Source organism: Babylonia areolata, chromosome 27 (genome assembly GCF_041734735.1).
Source record: "Babylonia areolata isolate BAREFJ2019XMU chromosome 27, ASM4173473v1, whole genome shotgun sequence".
Classification (NCBI taxonomy): Eukaryota; Metazoa; Mollusca; class Gastropoda; order Neogastropoda; family Buccinidae; genus Babylonia; species Babylonia areolata.
The window spans coordinates 5,433,768-5,451,267 of NC_134902.1; the positions used below are offsets into that span (position 1 = coordinate 5,433,768).

Sequence of the window (17,500 nt, forward strand, 5' to 3'; positions counted from 1 at the left end):
CTAATAACATGTATAAGGCGCAAAAACTTGATGAAGTCAACAATAAGCGTACATAAGTAAGTAAGTAAATAAAGAAATAATAATTATAATATAAAAAGGTAGTAATAATAATAATAATAATAATAATAATAATAATAATAATAATAATAAATAATAAATAAATAAATAAATAAGACAACAATGATGATAAATAAGCAAATAAATGTAAAACATGAAGACACACATTCACACATACACCCACACATGCATGACATATGTGGTGACAATATCTTCATTGTACAATTGTACACTCCAATCTGAATAACAATAACCTTATCATAGCATTTAGTTACATGCAAACAAATAGTCATGGGGAAGATAGAGAGAGAGAGAGAGAGAGGGTGGGAGAGGGTGGTGGAGGGGGGAGGGAGGGCAGGAGGGTGAGAAGGGGGACCGTGTGGAGGGAGAGAGAGGAGAGGTGATAGCATTGAAAGAAGATGGTCAGGACATTGGTCCCATCTCGTCTGCTGGACAGAGATCAATCGATCGACTAAGACAGGCGTACTTTAAAGAAAAAGAAAAAAAAAAAGGGGGAAAAAAAGCAACCTCGACGCTCTTTTCACGGTGAAAAAAACAGTTCGTCTGTGCATGTTCTGATTTCAATTTCTTTGTTGTTCACAATAGTGTCGGTCATGTAACTTCTGAATAAGGCGTACTTTTAAACAGTTCCCTCGTCCACACAGTCGCGCGCGCACACACACGCACACACACACACACGCACACACACACACACACACACACAAAAATCAGTCAAATCCAGCGAAATAGCGAAACCACCTACACTTGGTGAGGTTTTGACCTCAAAGTTTAACCGCAGTACCATTCCCTATCACTCGCGATTCCTCACATGCCTTATGCTCGTCACTCGTTTCCCTTCGATTATTGACCCTAGTTATTTTTGTAAGATAGTCAGTCGAGTCCGACTACGACCACCACCAGAACAGCAGAGGAAGCAACTGCTGTCCCGACTATCTGGGCTAGAACTTGATCACAGTGCGAAAAAAAAGGCGGCAATACAAGGGCATCCAGGAGTCATGACCTGGGTAGCGGCCCGGCCCTCTTAGGAGTGTAAGGAGTTAAGGGCCGAAACACTTGACTAAGGGGAAGGTTGGGGGGGGGGGGGGGGCTTCTTCGCTGAAGACCTTGTACTGTCCGGCTCCTCCCTAGAGTTTCTTATCAGTAGTGGAGAGTGTCTTTGCATCCCCACTCTCTCGGCCAAGAGGGTTTTAGGACAGTCGGCGTTGGGATGGTCCCCAAAGGCCAGCTAGCGGTATGTGGTGTAATGTAAATGGATCACACTGGTGACTGCCTGATTGAAACTGAAACTGAAACTGAAACTGAAACCAGCACTGGTCAGGGTAGCGGCCTTGGGAGATGTGGGTTTGATCGTCTGTGACGGGTCTTTATTGTTACTGTTACTGTTATCATTATTGTTATTGTTATTGTCGCTGTTGTTATTGTTGTTATTATTCTTATCATTATCATTATCGTCATTATCATTATTATTATTATTAGTAGTAGTAGTAGTAGTAGTAGTAGTAGTAGTAGTAGTATATTTTCTTCTTTTTTTCCCCTTGCCATGAACTTGATGAAGGTTATATTATTTCTCCCCTTGCACAGGTTATATTTTCAGCATTAACAGTTAATAATCATGACACCTCGGTTCTTTTAACTGGCAGCATTAACACTTAATAATCATGACACCTCGGTTCTTTTAACTGGCAGCATTAACACTTAGTAATTATGACACCTCGGTTCTTTTAACTGGCAGCATTAACAGTTAATAATCATGACACCTCGGTTCTTTTAACTGGCAGCACATTTTTTTGACTGTCAGATAATAATCATGGAATCACAGAAAACGTCAGAAACTACAACAGCCCAAATTGATACAAGGGTAATATATTATGGTGATGCTGTTCTAATTATTTACAATCAGAACCCCCACATGTTGGAAGGATGATATCTACAGCGGATTATATTATGGTGATGCCGTTCTAATTATTTACAATCAGAACCCCACATGTTGGAAGGATGATATCTACAGCGGATTATATTATGGTGATGCCGTTCTAATTATTTACAATCTGAACCCCCACATGTTGGAAGGATGATATCTACAGCGGATTATATTATGGTGATGCCGTTCTAATTATTTACAATCAGAACCCCACATGTTGGAAGGATGATATCTACAGCGGATTATATTATGGTGATGCTGTTCTAATTATTTACAATCAGAACCCCACATGTTGGAAGGATGATATCTACAGCGGATTATATTATGGTGATGCTGTTCTAATTATTTACAATCAGAACCCCACATGTTGGAAGGATGTTATCTACAGCGGATTATATTATGGTGATGCCGTTCTAATTATTTACAATCTGAACCCCCACATGTTGGAAGGATGATATCTACAGCGGATTATATTATGGTGACGCTGTTCTAATTATTTACAATCCGAACCCCACATGTTGGAAGGATGTTATCTACAGCGGATTATATTATGGTGATGCTGTTCTAATTATTTACAATCAGAACCCCCACATGTTGGAAGGGTGATATCTACAGCGGATTCTTTGTTCAATAAGTTTTCCCTCCCTCCGACACCAAAGTTTTCTTTCGCTTCCACCACCACACAGCAAGTAGAGGAATGGGAGGAGGAGGAGGAGGAGGAGGAGAGCGTGTTGTGGAAGAAATTGAAAACAACAGAACGCCAAGAATGATCCGAGCTAGGCAGTGAGGCTGAAAACATGCAATGCAGTGATTCGTGAATTAAAAAAAAACAAAAAAAAAAACGGCCTGCCGTGAATGTCTTGCCTGACAGAGCCCGGAAGGCGGGGAACGGTTGCCCTTGTGGTGCGGCGGGGGACGGGGAGGTGACGGGGGGTGGGGGTGGGGCTATCATCGCCTCCAACACAGCGTTCTGCTGGAAGAAATCGCGTGGCGCCTTAAAGCGTTGCCGAGAAGGGGAGAGAAACCTGTTGAGTGTGTTTCTGGTTATCTCCCCTCGCGCGGCTCTTATTCGTCCGGAGGAGGGAAGCTTAAAAAGATCCTCGGGAGGAAGGAGGAGGAGGAAAAGAAGAAGAGAAGACAAGAAAGAAGAAGAAGAAGAAGAAAGAAAGAAAGAAAGAAAGAAAGAAAGAAAAAAAGCTGTCTGGAGGTTGCAGTGACAATAGGGGAGTGTGTGTGAGAGAGAGAGAGAGTGTGTGTGTGTGAGAGAGAGAGAAAGAGAGAGAGAGTGTGTGTGTGTGAGTGTGTGTGTGTGTGTGTGGGAGAGAGAGAGAGAGTGTGTGTGTGTGTGTGGGAGAGAGAGAGAGAGAGAGAGAGAGAGAGTGTGGTGTGTGAGAGAGAGAGAGAATGTGTGTGTGAGAGAGAGAGAGAGAGAGTGAGTGTGTGTGTGAGAGAGAGAATGTGTGTGAGAGAGAGAGAGAAAGTGTGTGTGTGTATGTGTGTGAGAGAGAGAGAGAGTATGTATGTGTGTGTGTGTGTGTGTGTGTGTGTGTGTGTGTGTGTTTCTTCTGTTTTTTGCCTTTCCAAATTGACTGTTTTCGGGAGATGTGGGAGGCGGGGTGGGTGGGTGTGCATATCGGGGTATGTTCTTGTTTCCATTGCCCACAAAACACTGACCTGGATTACAGAATCTTTAACGTGCGCAATTCACCCTCTGCATGCGTATATACACACACGAAAGAGGGTTCAAGGATTAGCAGGCCTGCGCAGAAAAAGGCCTGGGAGAAGAGAAACAATACGCACCCCGTAACCCACTAGATGCGCCGATACCTAGGGTCGAACCTGGGAAAACTCCGCCGAGAATCCAGGTGCCAGTTGCATTGCTTGGTTCTAACGTTTTTGACAGTTACACGTGACTAAATGCCCACGTTGACCGAACTACGCCATTGGTCAGTTCCATACTACACACAGTTAGTAGCCGGGTTACGACCATACTAGGCTCTTCCTTCTCGCAAGCAACGGAACTTGCTCCAGGGCTCCAGCCATTTGACCGTCGCAAGCAGGGCAGACTGCCAGCCCAGTGTTTCTGAAGGAAGCTGACAACCTCACCAGGGCCTAGCAGGGGGAGAAACAGAAGATGAAACATCCCCGTCACAACCTTAAGACAACTGCCTGGGTTTATAGATATTTATATATATATATCTGGAACGAGAGAAACAGGTTAACTCACTCAGTACGGCCAGTCCTCTCTTCTCTACACAGACCCCTCGGATGTCCAGTGGGTGTCTGAATGACCCAACCTTTAGCTTCCGTCGTCAGAATTGTGGTATTCTCTGTCAAAATTCACCTCTTCAGTAGAAGAGCCTTCCGCTTGCAATATTTTGATGATGGTAATTGGGGTGAAACGCTGTTAACGTCGTCCCTTTCGCCGTTCGTATGGAGAGAGTTAAAAGTCTTCCTCTTGAGAACGGGACGCAGTCACTTACGGCGCCACGCGAATTTGTAACAAGGTTTGTCATTCGATATTCGCGTGAAATGTCTGTTGGTTCAGGACCAGTGTCAGTAAAACCACTTCCCCATCCCCCCCACGCCCCCACCCCCAACTGTCTTAACCTTGGTGAAGTAAGGTCAGTGTCGCAGGAGTTGCACGTGCGGTGACTATGCTTTGTGTACTTATTCAATGGAATCATTGTATTGGTTTTATTATTTAAAGAGAAAATCCCGAGAGTAAGACGTCTTGAGAACGGTGACTGGCACCCTTTACTGGTAAAGTCTGGTTTGCGTAACTGAGGGGACAACCCTTCACCTGATACCCTGACCTGTGATGTCTGTTTTACGTCATTGAGGGGGACAGCTCTTCACTGACATGACCTGTGATGTCTGTTTTACGTCATTGAGGGAGACAGCCCTTCACTGACACCCTGATCTGTTTTACTCATTGAGGGAGACAGCCCTTCACTGACACCCTGACCTGTGATGTCTGTTTTACGTCATTGAGGGAGACAGCTCTTCACTGACACCCTGACCTGTGATGTCTGTTTTACGTCATTGAGGGAGACAGCTCTTCACTGACACCCTGACCTGTGATGTCTGTTTTACGTCATTGAGGGGGGACAGCTCTTCACTGACACCCTGACCTGTGATGTCTGTTTTACGTCATTGAGGGGGGACAGCTCTTCACTGACACCCTGACCTGTGATGTCTGTTTTACGTCATTGAGGGGACAGCTCTTCACTGACACCCTGACCTGTGATGTCTGTTTTACGTCATTGAGGGAGACAGCTCTTCACTGACACCCTGACTTGTGATGTCTGTTTTACGTCATTGAGGGAGACAGCCCTTCACTGACACCCTGACCTGTGATGTCAGTTTTACGTCATTGAGGGGGGACAGCTCTTCACTGACACCCTGACCTGTGGTGTCAGTTTTACGTCATTGAGGGGGGACAGCTCTTCACTGACACCCTGACCTGTGATGTCTGTTTTACGTCATTGAGGGGACAGCCCTTCGTTGACAAACACATTCGTCAGCGGCAGTCAAACGGTTAAAGTACGCAGCCGCCCAGACTGTATTACCCTTTTTGTCACCACAGATTTGCCTGTGTGAAATTCGTGCTTTAACTCTCCCCATACGAACGGCGAAAGAGACGACGTTAACAGCGTTTCACCCCAATTACCATCATCGAAATATTGCAAGCGGAAGGCTCTTATATTGAAGAGATGAATGTTGACAAAGAATACCACAATTCTGACCACGGAGCTAAAGGTTGGGTCATTCAGACAACCACTGGACATCCGAGGGGTCTGTGTAGAGGAGAAGAGAGGACTGGCCGTACTGAGTGAGTTAATCCGCATGGAGAGCAAGTCGCAACATAGCATGTCATCCCCTCTTTTTTTTTCTTTTTTTTTAAACTTTTTTTTAACCGGCCTGTAAGTTTATTTGCTTTTACTATCAACGTGGATTGTTTTCGATAGAACTTGGCCAGGGAGAACCTTTTCGTTGCCGTGAGTTCTTTAACGTGCGCTAAGTACATCTTATACGCGAGACCTCGCTTTATCGTCTCACTCTTAAAAAAACAAACAAACAACAACAACAACTGTATACACTCACGACCACCACTCAGGGTTCTGTGTTGAGGGATTCTCTCGCTTCCTAGGCGGACGCGTTACTTTCAAGACCACAAACCACTCCAGTGAGCAGTCGGTGGTGAGAAAAAAGTAATACGATATTAGTAGGAGGCTTAGTAGGTGGTGTCCTAAGTACGTTAAAACAGAACAGGCACCACTGAACACCACCGAAGTGACTCAGCAGCAGTGCAGGGTCTCCTCTGGTGTGTGGCCTCCTGGCGACCTAACATCGTTGGTTCCCTGTGGACTGCCGACGCTGGAACTGCGACGGATGAACCCGGGTGTGGCCGTGTATGGGGGAATCTAAAATGAGCGGCGTGGGAGTAACGCCACTGAAACGGTGCAGATGATGGGGCAGCAAAAAAAAAAAAAAAAAAAAAAAAAAAAAAAAAGTAATACGATAGTGTGCAATACGATATGATAAGTCACAATACAATACAATACAATACAACACAGTACAATGCAGTATCATGTAGACTGCCTCTCCATATTTTCAGCCCGGTGCCAGGCGTATGCGGTGTATGTCTGTCTGTCTGTCGGTCTGCAGTTGATGAACTGGTCAGCGTTGCAGCCGGGCGAAGACTGGAGCGAATCCGAGACGGTTCCAGCAGGTCCTCTGGCAGAGGTGTAAATCTGAAAGTGGAGCGTTATGAACGAGGGCGGATGACAAGAGGGGTCGGGTGAACGTTAAACCACGACGTCTGCTGCCTAGTCCGGCCGCAGAGAGCTGGCTATAAATTGAAAGTTTCCCCCCTGTAATGGGAGACAGAGAGAGAGAGAGAGAGAGGGAGGGATGGGGGTTGGGGATGGGGGTTGGGGAGTGGGGACAAAGTAGAGAGAGAGAAGGGAGAAAAGAAAGAAAGATTGTAAAGGAGAGGAAGGGGTGTTAAGGTGGTGGTGGTGGTGGTGGGGTGAGGGGGGGGGGGGTGAATGTCCGTGCATTGTGAAGTAAATCCTGTCGTCAGGTTTGTTTTTTGTTTTTGTTTGTTTGTTGTTTTTTTTACTCGATGCCGGATCGAAGAAAACAAAGTTTCGATCTGTTTTCTTTTTCTCCTTTCCTTTGTTCGTATACCTCCTCCTCCTCCTCCTCCTCCTCCTGCTCTTCCTCTTCCTCCCGTTTATCGTTGCATTTCTCCACATTACGTCTGCTCCTGTGAGTTTTATTGGATTAAAGGAACGTAACACCGGAACTGATACACAGCCGGTCAGCGCGTGCGTACGTGCGTGTGTGTGTGTGTGTGTGTGTGTGTGTGTGTGTGAAGAGTAGTTACTGGGAGCAGTAATGATAGTAGTAGTACTCATCTTTAATTTCACGTTTTTTCACCTTAAGTGATGCAAGTTGGAGTGGTAGCAGTGTGGAGAGAGAGAGGCAGACAGACAGAGGGAGGGAGGGAGAGAGAGAAAGAGGGGGAGAGAGATAGAGAGAGAGAGATTGTAGTGGTAGCAGTGTGGAGAGAGAGAGACAGACAGAGGGAGGGAGGGAGGGAGAGAGAGAAAGAGGGGGAGAGAGAGAGAGAGAGAGAGAGAGAGAGAGAGATTGTAGTGGTAGCAGTGTGGAGAGAGAGAGAGAGGGGGGGAGAGAGAGAATGTCCCTTCGCTCGTCGGTGCGTGGGTGTGGGTGTTGTGGTCTTGCTTTTCGATTCGAGGCTGTTGTAACTGGTTTTCAACCTTGTAATGATCCCCCATAGCAAGCTGAGCTATACACGAAAACAAACAAAACCAAACAAAGAACCAAGAAACAAAAACGAACAACTCCATAAATTGTCATTCCGGAAGCTGAGAGGCAACCCACTGCTCTCGGAGTTCAATGTGACCCCCGGTCGAAGCTGCGCACGTTAAAGACACCGGGCATAAAACAGAGGGATCAATGTGAACGAAGAGAAAAAACAAAACAAAACAAGGCAGGCGTCAGGGGGAGTAAGCAGAGGTCACACTGTACCCGGTAACCGCCCCTGGGAGCAGCTACAGACAGAAATCGCCAGGGATGACTTTGTGTTTTTGCCAGCTAAAGTGGTGTGGTGGCCTCGTAGTAACACCGTTGCCAATGAAGCGGGCGAGTCCGAGCGTATAGAATCGAATCCCACACTTGCCATTATTCAACTCCCCCCCCCCCCCCGCCCCCAGCCCCCTCTCACTTCCTCCACAGGACCTTGAGTGGTGGTCTGGACGTTAGTCCTTCGGTTGAGAAGGTAAACCGCGGTCATGCGCAAGGCATGTATTTGTCGCACTGAAAAAGAACCCACGGCAACACATAACGTAAAAAAAAATAAAGCAGACAGCGACGGAAGGGTTGTCCCTGGCAATTACAAAAGCAGGGAGAAATCACACACACACACACACACACGCACGCACGCACGCACACACACACACACACACACACACACACAAGTGGCGCTGGACTGTGGCGACGCGCTCTCCCTGGGGAGAGCAGCCCGGACTCCACACAGAGAAATGTGTCGTGACAAAGAGGAATACAAAAACAATTCAATACAGCACAATAATTTACGAAGGAAGCTACCCCCCCCCCCCCCCCCCGCCTCCCACACCCTCACCCACCGTTTGCTGAAGGACTAACATTAACACTTCAGTTGTTGAAGTGTTGAAGCTTTTCATTCAGTATTTCGTCTGTCGCTATTACAATTTTTTTTCTTTTTCTTTTTCCTTTTCTTTCTCCCCCCCCCTCCTACCCCCCACCCCATCTTCTTTTTTAACGAAAAGAAACAGCAACTGAAATGTCACCAAAGACTCCGGCTACTGTCGTCATTTTACTTAGAAAATAAAGAAGGAATACTAAGAATTTTTGACGCCAGTTAAAGTAGTTAATCTTTTCAGGGTATTCTTTTCTTGTGCTTTGACAAAGAAAACATCGGTCTTGTGTTTCACGGCTCGACTGTCTAAAAACAATGCTGGGTGACCTCCCTTGCATTCCTTTCGATGCGCATGCGTCAGGTGCAAAGAGAAATGGTTTATGAGGTATTCCTCCTGTTACTGTTTGGTTTGCCCAAATGGCGGGTTGAAAACGGTCACACATGTCAAATCCTGCTCGTGTACATACGAGTGAACGTCGGGAGTTGCAGTGCAGCCCCCACGAACAGAGAGGAAGAGGTTTGCATCGTGCAGTAAGTTCAATTGTTGGCAGGTCCACTTCCTTTGCGTTAGCTGTGCTTGACTATGTGTGTATACATATGTATGTGTACATAACTACATGCATGTATATGAATGTGTATTGTGTGTGCGTGAGTTTATGTAAGTTTGTGCCTGCCTATGTGTGCGTATGTGTTAGGGTAGCTGTTAGATACACATGTATTGTTAAAATGTATGTATGCAGTGTGTGTGTGTGTGTGTGTGTGTGTGTGTGTGTGTGTGTGTGTAGTCACATTTTGGTGTGTGTATGTAACATAGATGTAATGTTTTATGTTAACGAAGCGTTTTTGTAAAGCACCTAGAGCAGATTTCTGGATAGTGTGCTATATAAGTATCCATTATTATTATTATTATTATTATGTTAGTGTCATGGTTCTTTATCGCTGTCTTGTTTCGTCATCTGTTTTGGGGTTTTTTCTCCAGCATTTCCTCTTCACCAAGCGTGTCACTGGGCTGTGGTTTTTCTCTCTCGCCTTGATTGGGGCAGAGCGCTTGATTGTGATTGGTGTCTGTGGATCGCTTGCCACGGAGGGCAGTTTACTGCCCCTGTCGAGATTTGTGACGAGTCCACGAGGGGGGAAGGAACGGTAGTTATGTCAGGCATTGAATTGGTTCTCTTCCTTAAAGAGGGTTTGAATGGGTCCCAGCTGCTGTCGATGGAAGATTTATAGTACGGTCTTTCCTACTCTCCACGCAACGCCTTCTTATTATTTATTGGTTTGTTTGTTTGTTTATTTATTTATTCATTTAGTTATTTAGGGTTTTTTTGGGGGGGTATATTTTTTTGCTGCATGTTAATATTGTTTAAATCAAATTTTGGACAAAGTTATCTTTGAAGTGATGGAAAAGTTGTTTAGTTGTAACCAGGACTTGGTATCCTCCTCACTTTCACGTTGTCTATCTCTGTCTGTCTATGTGTAGGAATGTTTGCTGCTGTTATTTGAAATAACGGTGTGAGAGGATGGGTAGAATGGAAACAGTGTCTTTCATTTGTTGCTAGGCTTCAGAATACAACCCGTTTTTGTTTGTTTGTTTGTTTGTTTATTATTCGTGATTCGCCAATAAATCTTGATTCAAACAAAGCTTTGGATATAAAAAGAAAAGCAAAAATCATTTACATCTTTTAAAATGCGAGAGCAACACACCTCGAAGAGAAAAAATGGGTCAAAACAGGAAAGTACAAATGATGAGAAAAAAAAAAATGTTTTGTTCCATTATGTAACAAGGAATTAACTCTTTCCATACGAACGGCGAAAGAGACGACGTGAACAGCGTTTCACCCCAATTACCATCATCAAAATATTGCAAGCGGAAGACTCTTATACTGAAGACGTGAATGTTGACAAAGAATACCGCAATTCTGACGACGGAAGCTAAAGGTTGGGTCATTCAGACACCCACTGGACATCCGAGGGGTCTGTGTAGAGGAGAAGAGAGGACTGGCCGTACTGAGTGAGTTAAAAATAGCTCGGATGCTCAAGCAGAGGTGGAGAATCGGGTATGAGGGCTTTGAAGGGACAAAGGATGAAAGAAGGAAGGAAAGAAGAAGAAGAAGAAGAAACAAAAACACTCATGGCAGATACAGATCACCTTCTCAATTAAAAAAAAACAAAGCAAAGCGATCTGACTTAAAAATTCATCTGTCGCTGGAAAACAATGAAAACAAATATTCACTTCCACTTGGAATTGGGAAAAAAAAAGTTGGGGGGGGGAGTGGGGGGAGTGAGTACTATTGTGTTGTGTTTCTTCCTCTGTCTGTTTGAATGTCTGTCTCTGTCTCTCTGTTCTTATTCTTCTCCTTCTCCATCTCTCTCTCTCTCTCTCTCTCTCTCTCTCTCTCTCTCGTCCCCCATTCCTCCCCCCACGCCCTCCCCCCCCCCCCCAAAAAAAAACTCCCTATATTTGAACCTGCTGTGAAACATGTGGAAACCTCACTCACACTTATAAGCAGAAAGTGTGTGCGTGTGTGTGTGTGTGAGGCAGGCACACACACACACACACACACACACACACACACACACACACACAGAGACAAACCAGTCACTGGGTCTCGAAAGCCAGTCCCTAGCATCATCACTGGGACACACACAGCGACCATTTTCATGACTGACACCGAACTGACACATGGGGGTTGAGGTGTGGGGAGGGGGGGGGAGGTTGAGATGGGTGGGTGTGGGGGGGGGGGAGACAAGCCAGACGCAGCCTCTAATGGCCAGGAAAAAAAAAACACACAAAAAAAAACGAAAGGCAGCAAGACTGATGGTCAATAACGTAACTACAACTAGCAACCCTCCCTACCCTGCCACCCCCGCCACCACCTCCCTACCCCACTTCCCTGCAAAGCGGGTCTTCTTGCCTCTCCCCCCCCCTTCCCCCGCCCTGCCCCCCCCCCCCCCCACCCCCTACAACCCCCACTCCTCCCGCCCCGTGCCGACTACCTTCCGTGTTAGTAGCAGCTGTCAAGGAAACGCTCTTTTGCAGTCGTGGGCCGCAGACTGAGACAATCCGCCACAATACCCATGCATAATGGAACAACGTAGTGTTGATGGTGCTTCACGACAGAGGATTTTTGGTTTTTCTTCTTCTTTTTTTTTTTTTTTTTTTTTCCCTGCTCTGTCTCTTATTTACCCCCCGCCTCTCCCTCCCCCCCCCCCTTTTCTCTCTCTGTGTCTCTCTTTCTGTCTCTGTCTCTGTATTTGTTGGTTTATCGCGTATGACGACCCCCTAAAGTAAGGGGCTTTGGTCTGAAATCTGAAGAAAAGATCGTTATCGTTATCTCTGTCTCTTGTCTCTTTCTCTGTTTCTCTTTCTCTCTCATGCCCCTTTCTCTCTGTCTGTGTCTCTCTGTCTCTGTCTGTCTCTCCGTCTGTCTGTCTGTCTGTCTGTCTCTCCGCATGTGTGTCTGTCTCTCTGTCTGTCTATATGTCTGTATGTCTATCTGTCTCTCTCTCTTTCTAACCCCTTCACGTGGGGCTGAGGCTTATATGTGAATAAATCGTTCCGCTCTCTCGCTCTCTCTTTCTCTGTCTCCCCCTCCCTCTCCTCTCTCTCTCTCTCACTCTCCTCTCCCTCTCGTTTTCTCTCTCTCTCCCTCTCGTTCTCTGTCTCCTCTCTCTCTCTCTCGCCTCTTTCTCTCCCTCTCGTTCTCTCTCTGTCTCCCCCCTCTCTCTCTCTCTCGCCTCTCTCTCTCCCTCTCTCTCTCTCGTTCTCTCTCTCTCTCCCTCTCCTCTGTCTCTGTCTCTCGTTCTCACTCACTCACTCACTCTCTCAGTCTCCCTCCCTCACTCTCTCTCTCCCTCTCGTTATATATATATATATATATATATATCCCTCTCCTATCTCTCTCCCTCTCCCCCCTCTCTCTATTATCTCTATCTCTCCCTCGCTCTCACTCTCTCTCCCCCTCTCTCTCTCTGTCTCTCTCTCCCTTTCGTTCTCTTCCTGTCCTCTCTCTCTCTCTCCTATCTCTCCCTCCCTCTCGTTCTCTCTCTTTCTTCCTCTCTTTCTCCCTCTCTCCTCTCTCTCTTTCTCTCGTTTTCTTTTTCTCGTGTGTGTTGTCTTTAGCACACACTCTCTCCCATTCTCGAGAAACTAAAGAAAATGAAACGCATTTCCGTTTTCCGTTGTCCCTTTCCAGACTTTGTTTGAAACGAACATTTTATGTTGCCTTGAAATTGACTAGAAGCCTTGGTGTCTTTTTACGTATGTCACTGATATCCTTTACAAATGTTGATATTGTTAGAAACGTGTGTGTCTTTTGTCTGTGCACAGCGTGTAATGTAAGAGAAATCGCACTGGCGTGAATTTCTTTCGGAAAACTTGACAGGACTGAAAATGTTTTTTTTCACACACCCAGTCACACGGGGCGAAAGACCTTTTGTTGAATTACCCATTCGTGTTTGTATTCTCTCTGTCTCTGTTTCTCTATCTCTGTCTTTCCTGTTCAATTCCCATAACGTGTGTGAGAAATTACTTTAAACTGGGGCGATTGGAAGAAATTATCATCGTCATTTTGTGAAATATGACACGTCATTTGATTATGATTGAACTTTGGGTATGATGTGTCTACATGGAATTGAAGCTTGCGATTTAAAAAATTTTTTTTTTTCTTTTCTTTTACTTGCAGCGGTCACTAACCTCGCGAATGAAAGATGGGAATTCTGCACTGATGGATCAAATGTGCAAATAAGGTTGGTTTTAAGAATCACAACCCCAACACACCTCTCTGTTTATCTTTATTTGCCTCTCCCTCCCTCCCTCCCTCTCTCTCTCGGTCCCTCCTTTCTCCCCCCCCCCCCCCCCCCGAACCCCCCATTATTTTCGGTATTTTGTGTGTCTTAAATGTTGTGTATGTATGTACGTATGTATGTGCCTCCTTTGCAAACAGGTCAGTGGCCTTGCAGTAAAACATTTGAGTTCTCTCTCTCTCCCTCTCTCTTGTCTCTTTCTGATCTAAGTAATATTCATGCATATACATTTATGTTGTTCATCTTTTTTTTTCTTTTTTATTAATACTATTTTCTAACACATGATTTGAAATCTGTTCATGTAATGTTCATGCTTTTGTGTTGAGTGTTTGTCATGTTTTCCCTTTTCATGAGGGCAGGATGAAAACAAGCCATTTGTGCTAATTCCTTTTTGTCCGTCAATCAGAAAAAAAAAGTTCGTCTGCTCTCTCTCTCTCTCTCTCTCTCTCTCTCTCTCTCTCTGTATCTCTGTCTCTCTCCTCTCTCTCTCTCTCTCTCTCTCTCTCTCTCTCCCTCTCTCTCCTTCTCTCTCTCTGTGTGGAAGTGGCTATGTGGATGTCATTTAACGTTCATGTGGTATTGTACACATTTACGTATACATGAAAATGACACGACACGCCATATCACTGCCTGTTCTTACAGCTGTGTGGTAGTGGCTTCTAGTTCAAAGTGGTATGAGATAGACGGCTACGTTGAGAACATTGTGAAATAATCGCATACAGAGCACTGTAAAAACATGAGCAAAAGATCAGAACTCAAGAGATGAATGAATGAACATTAAAAGAATTATTCTTGGCAGGTGATGCAACACGTTTGCGCCGAATATGCAAAGCAACTGGCCGTGTATATATATATATATATATATATATATATATATATATATATATATATATATATCCCAGGAGTGTGGGGAATATATTGCACAGGCTGTGATGGTTTTCTGCTAACACAGATCGATCTTTCTTTCTGTCTGTCTGTCTGACTTTCTTTTTCTGTGTCATTTCCGCTGTGTGTGTGTGTGTGTGTGTGTGTGTGTGTGTGTGTGTGTGTGTGTGTGTGTGTTATTACATGAAGAATTTGGTGTGTGTGTGTGTTCCTAGTTTATAGTGTGTCCGTTCATATGTGCGCATGGTGTGTGTGTGTGTGTGTGTGTGTGTGTGTGTGTGTGTGTGTTCTTACATGAAGAATTTGGTGTCTTTTACAGAAAAATTGGAATCTCAACCAAAGATTTTTTTTTTCTTGCAGACTTTTATGAAGAATTCGAAACAATACACGAAAACTTTGAAAACATGCACAGAGACTCTATGAACCTTCACAAAGAATTTGGGAACCTAAACCACATTCGGTTTGCAGAGTTGGAGGGGAGGCGATTCTGTGTCTAAGAATATGGAATCTTGCTCAAAGTCATTGGAGACAATGAAAAAAAAATATCGGAATATTACACGAAAAGTGTGGAACCAAGCACAAAGACTGTGGAATCTTTCACAAAGAATTCGGGAATCTAAACCACATTAAAGTTGCGCAGGGATGGAGGGGAGGCGTCTATGTGTCTCTCTCCTGGTCTTTCCACTTCAGACAGTTGTTGCTCAGCGCACTGGGCGTCTTGGGCGGAAGTGTCGAAATGACAATGGTCTGCTGGAAACGGTCATTTCCATAGCATGGCGGCGTGGTTCGTCCGATCATTGGCCCAGTACGTACTTTAGCGCAGAGCATTACTTTGGGGATTGCGGTTCGCTCAGTGCTTTTGCCAAGAGGTGTTAAGTACCATCACCCTTTTATACATTTGGTTTTTGTTTTTTTTTCTCTTTATGTATTTCTGTGTCTCAGTCTTTTTGTCTCTTATTCCCCCTCCCTTTTCCCATTTTTCTTTTCTGTCTTTTCTCTCTCTCTGTCTCTGTCTCTGTCTCTCTCTCACTCTGTGTGTGTGTGTGTGTGTGTGTGTGTGTGTGTGTGTGTGTGTGTGTGCCTTTCTGTCTGTCTCTCTGTGTCTTTATCCCTGTCTGTCTGGGTCTGTCTGTCTGTCTGTCTCTCTCTCACACTCTCTCTTTCCTTCTCTCTTCTGTCTGTTTCTCTCATTCTCTCTGTCTGTCTCTCTCTCATTCTGTCTCTCATTCTCTCTCTCTCTCTCTCTCATTCTGTTTCTCTCTCTCTCTCTCTCTTTCTGTCTCTGTCTCTCTCTCTGTCTCTCTCATTCTCTCTCTCTCATTATCTGTGTGTGTGTGTGTGTGTGATTCTCTATCTCTGTCTCTCTCTGTCTGTCTCTCTCAGTCTCTGTCTCTCTCTCAACTCCTCCCCCCCTCTCTCTCTCTCAATCTCTATCCTCCAACTTCCTCCCCCTCCCCTCCCCTCCCCCACGTTCTCCCCACAGATTCTCACAAAGGATATCAATATCAATGACGGTGTTTGGTGCGAGAAATAAGTAGTCTGCCCTCGGCTTAAATCCTCGTCATCTCCCCCTCAGTCCCTCCACACTCCTGTTTGTCCGGGCAAAGAGAAGGCCTCGTGGAGTCACGGATGTCACGTGTCTTCATCCTCCACCCTCCACACCCCCCAGCCCCCCCCCCCCCCCCCCCCCCTGTCTCTTCTTTTTTCACATTCTTACCGCCAGAATCCTTTGATCAGGGATCCGATTTCACGCTGAACGAACAGGCGAAAGGAATCACAGATAGTGGAGCAAGAGAACTGGAACCAGTGCCGTGGACGATGATCATTTATGATGATGACGAAAGTTGGAGCAGGTTGGGTTGTTTTTTTTTGCAAGAGGAGGGTTCAATCGGAAATTGATCACAGTGGATAAACCGTGTCCATTCTTCTCTCTTTCCCTTTTGCGAACGTCTGCATTGGTCGCTGCCGCTGTCTTTGACGTTCAGGCATTGGCGGCGTACGTACCTTGTGCTGGACTTTGCTTTTGAGCGACGCGTTTGAAACCGAATGTCGAGGAGTTCTTCTTAGTCGTCTTCTTCTTCTTTCCTTTGCACGACCAACATCGACTTGCCGAAGACTCTGTCGTGGTTCATGCATGCTGGGTATTTTCGTGTCTCCATAACCCACCGAACACTGACATGGGTTTACAGGATCTTTAACGTGCGTATTTGATCTTCTGCGTGCGTATACACACCAAGGGGGTTCAGGCACTAGCAGGTCTGCACGTATGTTGACCTGGGAGATCGGAAAAATCTCCACCCTCTCCCCACCAAGCGCCGTTACCGTGATTCGAACCAGGGACCCTCAGATTGAAGTCCAACGCTTAAACCATTCGGCTGTTGCATCCGTTGTTTGTTTCGATCTTGATTTTCAAAAGTGAATGGGTGTTCGTGTGATCAATGCCCGTTTTAGAGTTCAGGATTTGATCGACGACTTAAAGATCTATGGCGTCATGGTGTCATCAGCTGTACTGCAGCACGTTGCAGTTTCGATGAGACGTGGATGTCAGTGCCTGCGAAATGTTTCGTAAAGGTTACACTACATCTGTAGTAGTATCAGTATCAGTATCAGTAGCTCAAGGAGGCGTCACTGCGTTCGGTCAAATCCATATACGCTACACATCTGCCAAGCAGATGCCTGACCAGCAGCGTAACCCAACGCGCTTAGTCAGGCCTCGAGAAAAAAAAAGATATATAGATACATAAAAATACTACTACTACTACTACTACTATTTATAAGGCGCAAAATTTTTATGAAGTCAACTCTAAGCAAGCAAGCGCACACACACACACACACACACACACACACACACACACACACACACACACACACACACACACACACAAACAAACAACAAACAAACAACAACAAAAACAGCAAAACAATAGATATATAGAAAATAAAATAAATGAATGAAAACATGAATGAATGAATAACTGAATGAATGAATGAAACAAGTAACTAAATAGATAAATAAATAGATAGATAGATAAATGAACAAACAAATAAATAAGATAAAAAAATAAATAAAAAGTGGAAGGGGTACATATACCTGCGCGCTG

At 45.1% G+C, this 17,500-nt stretch overlaps 1 protein-coding gene across 1 annotated transcript in view; it reads right to left on the reverse strand.

The window, feature by feature from the left end:
• The window catches only part of LOC143301461 (uncharacterized), a 108,841-nt gene that overhangs the window by 60,245 nt on the left and 31,096 nt on the right, over window positions 1-17,500 (reverse strand). The window lies entirely within an intron of this gene.